This window comes from Pelobates fuscus, chromosome 6 (assembly GCF_036172605.1).
Source record: "Pelobates fuscus isolate aPelFus1 chromosome 6, aPelFus1.pri, whole genome shotgun sequence".
NCBI classification, from domain to species: domain Eukaryota; kingdom Metazoa; phylum Chordata; class Amphibia; order Anura; family Pelobatidae; genus Pelobates; species Pelobates fuscus.
The window spans coordinates 209130360-209142547 of NC_086322.1; the positions used below are offsets into that span (position 1 = coordinate 209130360).

Consider the following 12188-nt stretch of genomic DNA (forward strand, 5'->3'; position numbering starts at 1 on the left):
CCTGGGGCTGCATGTGCTTACCCACATGTCAGGATAGTGGCTGTGCAAAAGTCTGGGTGCCAGATATACACCCCTGACCACCATCCCCAACACTCTGTCACATATCCTCGCCCCCAGCTCAGACCTAGTGGGATGAGCGACCACAGAAAACAAATTTTCACATGACAAACTGTCAGCATTTCCATGTTTAGAACCCGGCCTATGTTCAACTGTAAAATGAAATGGTTGTAAACTGAGGAACCACCTTGTCACCCTGGCATTATTATCTTTGTTTTGACTCATCCAGGTTAAGGGAGCATGGTCTGTGCCCAGCATATAATATTTATTTATTATTTTTTTTTTTTTTAAATGTCAGCTGTAAGTTTTATTAAAGTTTTACAATCTCAAAAGAAACATTATACATATGGATATAATATATTTATATATACACTCTTTCATTTGCTATTCAAATATAATCTGCCCTGCCATAAATTGTTCATGAATTTGTGAAAGCAAGATCTTGGTGAAGAGTTTCCTGACCATTGACCACAAGACCATAAAAACATCAAAAAACTATTTTAAATGGAAATATTTATTTCTGTTGTTGGTAGTACAGTTCATGAAAAAGTAGTCGAGATATTAAGAGTTAATTACTACTTTATACACAATATTTAAACCATAGTGAATTCCATGGTACACAGGTTAAAATCCATTGTTAAAAAACAAAAAAGAAAACTTGTGAAACTGAAAAACAATGAAATGTGAGTGCACAGAAAAACAAGGTGAGATTCTGTTAATGTTAATTATATACGCTACTTAAAAGTAGTATGAGAGGAAAAATGTCAAAAAGTTTTATTTTTTGGAACATGAAAAATGAGCTTTTTTTTTTTTTTATGTTCAATATTTTATTGAATTTCCAAAAAAGAAAAAACAGACAAACGAGCACAATTACATCGCATAAAGTTTACATCATAAACAGTGCATGTTGTCGTCAAACATATTCAGGAACCTATAAAAGTGTTATACATGAACTGCAATTGTTCCCGTTTCTCGTCCATCTGATGATTATAAAGATTTACATATTTTAACATATTAAGGGGGGTATGGGAGGGGAAGAAAGGGTGGGGCAAGGGGAGAGGGGTCGATCACTTTCCTCAGTGTTTGCTACTCCGGGAAATGTAGATGGGTGCGATGGCTTGGTGCTATGTTGGAGTACACCCTCTGGTTGCTTTGCACCATGTGTCCCATTTTTCCCATGCTGTTTGCCAATATTTGTTTGTGGTTCGTAATCGTCGTGCTGCCATTTCGTATTTCTTAGTGGTGTCTATTGAGGTGATGCATTGGTCAACACTGGGTGGGTTTGTGTTTAGCCATGTTCTGCTAATTGACGTGAGTGCTGCTATGACTATGTGGTAGGCTAGGTATTTGTCGGCCTTATGCATTTTTGTTGGCAGTATTAATAGTAGGTAAGTTTCTGGTGTATGAGTCATTGTGGTACCTGTTACCTCCAATATGGCTTTTGATATACCTTCCCAAAAGGATTTGAGCGCTGGACATGACCACCATATGTGGGTCATTGTTCCTGCTTCCTTTTTGCATCTCCAGCATTCAGCTGATTTGCCTTTATCTGTTTTGTGTAGCCTGGTTGGCACCATATACCATCGGTACAACACCTTCCTGCTAATTTCTACGTGGGATGCATTCAGAGTGAGGTGTTTGTGTGCAGTAAGGGCCTTAGACCATATGTCGCTTGAGAAGTTGTGATTTAATTCTTTTTCCCATGCTCTTACATAGCTTAGTGTCTCTACCTGCTCGTCCTTCTGGAGTAGCTTGTATAACACTGACAGCATCCGTTGGGGAGGTTTGCGCGTAGTGCATAGATTTTCCATATCAGTGGGCTCATGGCCCTGGTTTTGTGACTTATGCTGTGTCATATGTTTGTGCATCCAAGACTGTAGTTGCAGGTAAGAAAAATATGCTTTATTTGGGATATTAAACGTCTCAACCAATGTTGGAAAGTCCGTTAGTCGGCCTTTCGTCATTAGCTGGGAGATGTTGTCGATGCCACATCTGTTCCACACTCCACAATCAAATCCGGGGATCAGGATTTTGAGAGCTTGGATCTGTAGAGCTTGGGAGATGTGTGTCGCTGTGTATTGTTTTCTATAGTAGTTGTCCCAGACATGGAGTGTTGCCTCCGTTGTGGGGCTTATGTCTGTGTATTTAGGTCGTTTATGTTTGGGTATCCATATGAGCGTGGGTAGCATAGTCCCATCTGTGTGTGCCGCCTCTATTTGGCTCCAGATCTGCGGTGTTTTGTGGTGGAAGGTGGATATGAGTGTGTTTAACATGGCTGCTGTATAATATTTCCTCACATCCGGTACTCCCATTCCCCCTGCCTTAAAGGGTCTATATAGTATACTTGCCGCAACTCTGGGTCTTTTCCCCCCCCAAATGAATTGGTTCAGGACTCGTTGGGCTTCTGTGAGGAAATGTATCGGCACTCTAACCTGAAGAGTCCTAAACAAGTATTGTAGTTTCGGCAGAACCATCATTTTCACTGCCGCGATTCTACCTAACCAGGAGACATATTTCCCTGTTCAGCCTTGGAGTTGGTATCTAATGTCTTTTAATAATTTTGTGTAGTTCGGCTTGTGTAGTTTATGCAGGGACGGTGTGAGATTGATACCTAGGAAGGTTAGGTGGTCGCTTTTCCAGTCGTATGCATGTGAGCTGCGTAGGACTGCTAGTTGGTCCTCTGCGATATTGAGACCCATAGCCTGCGTCTTGGTAACATTTAATTTGTAATATGAGCAGTTGCTAAAGTGTTGTATTAAAGATTGAAGAGCCGGTAGAGAGATATCAGGTTTAGCCAAGGTAAGCATGACATCGTCTGCGAACAGAGTAATCATATGCGAGCTCTCGCCTATTTGGATCCCTTGTATGTTATCAGAGTCCCTTATACTTTGTGCTAGTGGTTCCAAAGCTAAAATGTATAGTAGGGGTGACAGTGGGCAGCCCTGCCTCGAACCGTTTGAGATGTGGAATGGCCTGGAGGAGAACCCCCCATTGACTATTTTTGCTGTTGGATTGTCATAAATTGTTGAGACTAGTGTAATGAAGCTGTTTGGGAACTCAAATTTCCTTAGTACTGCTTTTAGGTATCCCCAGTGTAGCCTGTCAAACGCCTTCTCCGCGTCCAGTGACAGAGCCACACTGGGTTCCCCCGTTTTCTGGATCTTGTGAAGGATGTTGATAAATTTTCTGGTTCCATCCGATCCCTGCCTGCCTCGAACGAAGCCCACCTGGTCGGCATTGATTAGGGATGGTATAATGGTACCTAGTCTGTTGGCGTATATCTTCGATAATATTTTTAAGTCAGTATTTAATAGTGATATGGGGCGTAGGTTTTGGCATTTGTGTGGGGGTTTCCCTGGCTTTGGTAGGGTGGTTATGTGAGCTATTAACATTTCTTTCGGAATAGTTCCTGTGGTGATAATGTCATTGTATAGTTTTTCTAATGTGGGGATCAAAATATGTGCAAAGGTTTTGTAGTAGATATTTGTGAACCCGTCCGGGCCAGGTGATTTCCCCTTTGGGAGGGCTTTAATCGTGTCTGCAATTTCAGTTTGGGTAATGTGATCCTCCAGCAGTTTTTGGGATTGTATTGGTAATTGTGGTAGTTTAATGTCGGCTAAGAATTTCTCTATGTCCGTGTTTGTGGGTTGGTGTGTTTGTTTGTCCGTCCGTAGGTTATATAGAGTCTCATAGTACTCCGCCATCATGTCATTTATAGTCTGAGGGTTATGCACTTTATTCCCTTGTGAGTTTACAAGATATGGTATTTTTGCATTTTGTCTTTTGTGCTTCAGAAGCGCTGCCAGTGTTTTCCCTGCTTTGTTACCTTGGGTGTATGTATTCAATTTTAACCTATGTGTCAGAAGTGCTGTGTTGAGTAATTGTATGTCATTCAGTTTCTGTCTCAGTTGGTCAATGCGGAGTTGCGAGGATGGGGATGGGTTTTGCGTATGTGCAGCAGTCGTGTCCCTCAGTGCTCGCAGGAGCTCCATGTACTCTGTTTTTGATCGTCGGTGTAGATATGATGATTGGCTTATGAGAATGCCCCTTATGACCGCCTTGTGGGCCTGCCATAGAGTAGCAGGGGAGGTGTCAGGTGTGTCATTAGTGCTGAAGTATGATGTTAGTTCGTCTGTGAGTTTGGAGCAGAACTCCTGATCATATAGTAGGGTGTCATTCAGACGCCATTGTGTAGTCCCACGGAAGTTGAAAGCGTCCCTTAGGGATAGATGCACCGGGGCATGGTCAGACCATACAATATTCCCTATCTTACTGTGTTCTACGTGTGGAAGCAGGTTCCCAGATGTAAATATATAGTCTATTCTCGTGTACGTGCCATGTACCGGGGAGTAGAATGAGTATTCTCGACCATTGGGGTATTGGGACCTCCATGTGTCATATAGATCATGGTCCGTCAGTATTTTCATAATCTCTGTCGCTTGTTTACGTAATTGTTTGAGTCTGGGTGATTTGTCTGTTAATGTAGTATCAAGTTTAGGTTGCAGTACGTGATTCAGGTCTCCACACAGGATTATGGACTGTTTTTGGGTAGTGTGAATTTTGTTGAGGACCTTATTCAGAAAATTTCTTTGATTAGTGTTGGGTCCATATACACTCACCAGAGTGTACAATGAGTTGTTTAGTGTACAGCCTAAATTTAAGTTATCTGCCTTGTGCATCTTTTTTTAGGGTTAGAAGTTCGAATGATACTGATTTGTGAATAAGAATGGAGACCCCTCGTGACTTTGTGGAATAAGTTGAGTGGTATTGTACAGGGTAGTCTCTACTGGCGAAGGCAGGAACCCTGTTGTGGACAAAGTGCGTCTCTTGTACGCAAAGTACATCCACTTTTGCTCGAGTCGCATCTTCAAGGAGAAGCCTCCTTTTGTGTGGCGTGTTAAGGCCACGAGCATTTATGGTTTGTATTTTCATACTTTACTTATTGGATTTTAAAAGGTTGCGTTTGTGTTTGGGCGGTATGCCCTGATTTGCATTGTTTCGTTTTTTTATCTTGCGGGGAGTTTTGTCCCTCTGCCTCTTATGTGTTTTATATGTGTCCCTTGGTAGGCCACTTAGATTGTGGTAGCAGAGCTTGGGGCCATTGCCTCTATAGGGTAGTTGATAGTGGTGTGAGTTGCGTATTGTGTATGTTATAATTAGGAATTTGAGCGATCGTGGTCTTGGTGGGGTTAAGGGTAGGTGACATAGGGGAGGTGGGATAACTATGTACATGGTATCTCCTTTGGAGATCTCGTGTGGGTATTCCACACTCGGGGAAGTGGAGAAATTCCTTTCCTCCATTTGCGTGGTCGTTGGCGCCCTTCTGGGCTCGGTTTAGCTCTTTTATTTGGCTGCTTTCGCTTACATAAGGTGCACGGGCTTGGGTTCGGGCCTGGGACCGGGGTTTAGTTGCGGCTCTTGGGGCTCTTTAGTATCTCTGTAGTGTCATGTGGTTCATCATGGGTGTAACCAATACGTGTGGCTTAGTATGTTATGGTCTGTGGGGCCCGTAGGTGAGTGGGGGGGTCGACATATCAGTTAACATATTAACACATTGTATACCACCTAACTTCCCCTTGCTCAAGATTCCATAACGGATCTTCCCCATTACCTCCCATCTGACTTGCCATCGTCCCCCACCCCCTCCCCACAAACCCCATACAAGCATTCCCTCCCACTCTATCCCCTCATTTTTATCCTGTCCCTTCCCCAGTTGCTTTTTCTGTCTGTTATACCATGTTTCGTTCCCCAATACATTACATTTTTGTGTTTCATGCCTAGCAGGCCATGGTTCTGTATTGAGTCTCTATTCTTGGGTTCCCCGGCTCTGTGGAGCGACACATGTCCTGTGATGCGTGGTACGAGTCGTGCTCGGGGATTCTCACCTCGATGGTGATCTGAAATTTGGGGGAACTGCAAAGATATTTAGCACACTCACATATGTTAGTCCGGACCCAGGGGACTCCGCGCCGGTACCGGCTCTGCTCACGCCTCGTCACAGGCCGGCGGGAAGTCCCAGCTCCATATGAGTAGTCCACATGCGGCCTGTCTGTTCCATTTGTAAGCAGAAGAGAAGGGGAAAGGGGAAAGAGAGACGAAATAAAAAATAAAAAGTACATGTTTCTTCTTGGGGAATACCGCTCGTGCATGTTGAGTCAAAGCTGTGGGTTCTGCCTCGGTCTCTGCATCCGCACCGGCTCTGTTTGCACTTCGTCGCCAGTGCGGCTCGAGGCCCAGTTTTGCTCAGGCTGATCAGGAGAGACCGGGAGAGACCGGGAATGTTATATTGGCTCTCCATGTAGCACCTATTTCAGGGGGGGAAGGTGGTGTGTCCTGTTCTCACTGATGCGGGTCCGGGGCTCCCACCGCGGCTCCCGCTCTGCTTGAGCCTCGTCACGGGCCGGTAGGAGACCCGGTCCGAGAAGGTTAGGTTTTAAACAGTCTATTCGTGATCCACATACCTCTTGCCAGGAGATGGCTACACAGTTCGTGTTGAGTGTGTGTAGGCCCAGGACCCCCACGTCCACCCCGGCTCTGCTTGCGCCTCGTTGTCGGAGCGGCGGGAGGCCCAGAGTAATGGCGGTGATGGATTCTCTCGCCCTTTCACAGAGGTAGGTCTCGTGTTCTCGTACAAGGGTATATAAGGGAGGCCCTGTGGTTTGTGCCGGCTTACCTCGATCGGGGACCCCCGGTTCGGTTCCTGCTCCGTTTACACTTCGTCACAGTTTACTGTTTCGGCGGGAGGCCCCGATCTAACGATGTTTGCCCGGCCCGGTCCCATTGTGTCCGTGCTTGTCAATTTGATTTTGTCTCAGTCTCATAAACCAGTGAGTCAACTGGCTTTAATGTCCTTTAGAGGTTTTCTTCCAGTCGGGCTTGAGGTGCCCGGACGATTTCGTTTGGTGTTCGGGTCCCTCCACAGGCAGGTCCCAGGCCTTCAATTGCTTCAGGCCTTCTTCGGGGGTGGGTATGATAGTGGTGTCGCCATCTTTAGTGATGATAAGTTTGGTGGGAAACCCCCATCTGTACCTTAGGCCTTGTGCGCGTAGTGTGGTAGTGATTTGATGAAATTCTTTCCTCCTCTTGAGTGTTGTCGCTGAGAAGTCCGCAAAGATTTTCACGTTGGGGAATTCTGTTGGAGGCTTCGCCCTCATCTTGCTGCTCCGGAGGATTATTTCTTTGATATGATAGTAGTGGGCGCGCAGGAGTACGTCCCTCGGAACTGACTGCGGGAGGAAGCGAGGTTTCGGGATGCGGTGCACCCTGTCTACCAGCAACATGTCCGTTGGTACATCTGGGGCATGTGCATGCAGTAACGTACGTACATAGGCTGGGAGTTCAGCGGTTGTTACCTCCTCTGGGATGCCTCTCAAACGGAGATTATTTCGGCGGGACCTATCCTCGAGATCCGCCAGTTTTTCTTCCATGTAGGTAAGTTTCGTCTTTAATTGTTCCACGTTCCCTTCCAGGTCGTTGTGAGCTGTTGCGAATTCATCACACTTATCTTCCATGTGGGATGTCCGCTTCCCTAGCTCTTGTATGTCCCTCCGCATGGCGTCCGCTGTGTGCTGCCATGTGGTCACTAATTTGTTGGAGAGAATTTCCAGTGCTGCAGTGAGGTCTGCCTTCGTGATTGGGGCAGAGTCTGCTTGTAAGCCGGGTCCCCGGCCTTGCATTCCGGCCTCTGAGCCTGGGTCTCCGGTGTCATTTGCGGCCTGGTGCGACTCAGCCAGTTGTGGCTGTTTCTGATTAAAAAAATGCATCTTGTCCGGTTTGGCCGAGTTCTTTTTGCTTTTATTGTGAGACATTTTGTTTAAATTCTGTTGGATGCAGCGTTATGTCGCCAGATTAAAGTGGATTATGTGCCCAGGGTGCCAGAGCAAGAATTCATGCGCCCATCTTGCTCCGCGGTCGGCCACGCCCCCAGCATATAATATTTTAATGAGTCTAAGGCCCATTTTATGGCAAGGCATTATTTTTCCACTATAGAATAATTTTTCTTCAGCGGGAGTCAGCTTCCTACTTAAATAAAACACTGGGTGTTCTTCACCCTGAATTTCCCGAGACAGAACCACCCCTAACCCAATCTCTGATGCATCGGTTTGGACAATAAACTCTCTAGTAAAATCCAGGGTTACCAGAACTGGTTGGGTGCACAAAGCCTCTTTCAAATTTACAAACGGTTTTTCTTTCTCTAATGACCACTTCACCACTAGTGGGGCTTTACCTTTTGTGAGATGCGTTAAAGGAGCAGCTAATGTAGCAAAATCTGGAATAAATCGCCTGTAGTACCCAATAAGTCCTAAGAAAGTCCTGACTTGCTTTTTGGTGAGAGGGCGTGGCCAATTTTGTATGGCCTTCACTTTTGCTGTTTGGGACTTAACTAGCTCTCTCCCAATCGAATAACCAAGATATTTTGCCTTTTCCAAACCTATAGTACACTTAGATGGGTAAGCAGTTAAACCAGCCAGGCGGATAGAGTCCAGTACTGCCTGCACTTTGGGAAGATGTGAAGCCCAGTCAGAACTGTGAATGACTATGTCATCTAAGTATGCGGCCGCATAACGGCTGTGAGGCTTTAAAATCTTATCAATCAGTCTTTGAAAAGTGGCAGGGGCCCCATGTAACCCATATGGTAGCACCTTGTATTGGAATAATCCCCCTGATGTTGAAAAAGCTGTCTTTTCTTTTGCTCTGTCTGTAAGAGGTACTTGCCAATAACCCTTCGTCAGGTCCAAAGTCATCAGGTACCGAGCCTTACCCAGTCTCTCTATTAGTTCATCAACCCTAGGCATTGGATAAGCATCAAACTTTGACACACTATTTAATTTACGAAAATCATTACAAAATCTTAACGATCCATTAGGTTTTGGCACCAGTACTATAGGGCTGTTCCACTCGCTTTGTGATTCCTCAATAATATCAAGATCTAACATTTTCTTAATTTCAGCAGTTACAGCCTCTTTCTGTGCTTCTGGAATTCTGTATGGTTTAAGACTTGTCTTCACCCCTGGTTCTGTAACAATATCATGCTTGATAACGTTAGTCCTGCCCGGAACTACAGCAAATACATCCCGGTTTCTACCAATGAAGTCCCTTACTTCCTGTTTCTGGTGGGGGGACAGGGTGTCTGGTAAATTTACTTCAAGTTCACTACCAGTCTTATTAGTGACAATTGAAGTAGTTAAGACCTATCTGTCCTTCCAGGTTTTTAGTAAATTTATATGATATATTTGCTTGGGTTTCCTCCTATTGGGTTGTCTCACTTTAGAATTAACTTCCCCAACTTGTTCAATAACCTCATATGGGCCATGCCAAGATGCTAGAAATTTATTTTCTACTGTAGGGACCAAAACAAGTACCCTGTCTCCTGGTTGAAAAACTCTCAGTCTGGCATTTTTATTATAACTGTTTTCCTGGGCCTCTTGGGCTTTCTGCATATGTTCTTTAACTATTGGCATGACAGCCGCCATCCTATCTTGCATTTGATCTATGTGCTCTATTACACTACGGTACGGATTGGACTCCTGTTCCCAGGTTTCTTTTGCTACATCTAGCAGACCTCTGGGATGATGGGCATATAGAACCTCAAAAGGAGAGAAGCCCGTAGAAACTTGTGGCACCTCCCTTATGGAGAACATTAGATAGGGTAGTAAGCAATCCCAATTCTTACCATCCTTGTCAATTACTTTCCTTAACATACTTTTTAAGGTCTTGTTAAACCGTTCTACCAGTCCGTCTGTCTGGGGATGATAAACAGAGGTCCTAAGATGTCTAATTTGAAATAGTTTGCATAACTCCTTTGTAACTTTAGACATAAATGGTGTACCCTGATCTGTCAAAATTTCTTTTGGTATGCCCACCCGGCTAAACATGAGTTCTCTCACTATTGTCTTTGCAGACGTGTTACGTAGGGGTACTGCTTCCGGGTACTTGGTAGCATAATCCAAAATCACCAATATATACTGATGCCCCCTTGCTGACTTTACCAGAGGACCTAACAAGTCCATTGCAATCCTCTCAAAAGGTATTTCTATTATAGGCAATGGTACCAGAGGACTGTGGTATGCCTTAAAAGGGGCGGTTTGTTGGCATTCAGGACAAGAAGAACAATAATTTGCAACTGAAGCAAATACCCCAGGCCAATAAAACCTCTGTAAGACTCTTTCTTTTGTCTTTTCTATGCCTAAATGTCCCCCCAGTATATGGCTGTGTGCGAGATTTAGGACGGTATGTCTGAAGGGCTTACGAACAAGTAATTGCTTTACAACATCCATCCCATTTTTCTCTACTCTATATATAAAATCATTCTGTACCTCAAAGTAAGGAAAAGAAGGGACTCTATCTAGTTGTACTGGATCATCAGTAGAAACCTGGATATTTTTACGGGCCTCCCCATTGTGCTTTCCTGAAGTTAACAGAACTGACTTCTAATTCAGGGAAGTTAATGCCTTGATCCTGATCGTTATCGGGCTCCTTACTATTGTGGCCTGGGTCATCTCCTACTAAAGCTGTCCTGTGACTTGAGGCTTCAGCCTTCTCTGTTCTTATGCCTAGTCCTTCCCATTCTATGTCAGAAAAAGGGAACACATTTCCAGAATTATCATCATTTGCTATACAATCATGAGCTACTTTTCCTGGAGCCCCCCACAAGTCTAAAAATTGGGGGAAATCCCTTCCCAACACCACATCATGAGCCAATTTATCCACCACCCCCACTCTATTATTAACAGTACCGAAAAGGCTTTCAAATTTTAGCAAAACTGTAGGATATTCACATTTGTAACCATGAACACAAATTATACCAATTTTCTGAAATGCATCAACATCGGCTTCAAGTACAAGGCATTTTGTTATCAATGTTGCCATACTTGCGGAGTCTAATAGAGCTTTAACCTCTTTCATATTCACCTTTATGGAACATATCTGCGGATTGTGACTACAGTTGGCAACATCAGATTCCATATAATTCAGCAAATAAGACAATTGTACATCCTGATTAATCATATTGCATTGCATAGGGACAGTCTCTAGCTTTATGTCCAAGTACATTACACCGGAAACATTTAATATTATCAACTGTCCCCCACCTAGACCCTTTTCCAGGATTAACATTTCTAGGCAAAAGCGTATGGGGTCTCTGAGAATATGTCTCTTGTTCCTCTGTGTCTCTGAAACCTTGAAAAATTTTACCAGGTCTTTCAGCAGCTGGAGTCTTAACTCTCTGCATAAACTTTGTGTTGTTAAGCCACTGTCTGTCATCCGCAGCAACATATCTTTCCACCAAACCAATTAACTCATCGGCTGATTGTGGATCACTCTGACTGACCCATCGACGCAGTGAAGCCGTATTTATTTCTGGTTGTAACCACTTTCTAGCAAGATGTATCAGGTCAAAGATCTGGGAGCGGATAGGTTTCTCTTGGTTGAAAGTCCAGGCATGAAATCTTTGGGCACAAACTGCCATAGTCACACCAAGTCGCGCAAGGATCTCAGTCTTCAGTTTGGAGTAGACCCCTGCCTGTGCTGGTTCCAGTTCATAGAAAGCCTTCTGGGGTTCTCCAATAAGAAAAGGTGCCAGTATGCTTGACCACTCACTCACTGGCCACTCTTCTCTCTCAGCTGTCCTATTAAAAAAAGCTAGAAGGTATGCTTCCACATCATCTATAGGTGTGTCATCTTCTGCAGGTAATGGCTGGCTCTGAACATTTTAACCTCGGACTGCGTCCCATCCGAAACTCTGCTCAGTCCCTTGGTCAAAGCCTGTATCTCCTTCTGTATCATACTGGTGGCCTGATGTTGCTTCTCCCTGAGCAGACGGTTTGCCTCAGCTTGGGCTGCCATAACCTGCTGGATCATGGCATCTGTGTTAGCCTTTTGCATAATTACCAGTTGCTGTAGGGCTGTAATATTTTCCTGTTGTGCGGCTGTGGCCTCCTGCTCTACGGCTGTAGCCTTTTGCTGGGCCGCTGTAGTTTGCAACAAAACTTTCACAACTTCCTCCATATTCCTCCAGGCTTGTTTTTCTTCCAGTTAATACCCACAGGCTTCTTCAGTGCAGTGCCCGCATCCTCCACCATATGTGACAAACTTACTTTCCTGCGTGTGTTTGTCCAGGATCTTTTGGCAAC

General features: G+C 44.6%; 1 protein-coding gene across 2 annotated transcripts in view; it reads left to right on the forward strand.

Annotated features, from left to right (window-relative positions):
* PPEF2 (protein phosphatase with EF-hand domain 2) overlaps positions 1-12188 on the forward strand; it is an 88987-nt gene that overhangs the window by 45989 nt on the left and 30810 nt on the right. The window lies entirely within an intron of this gene.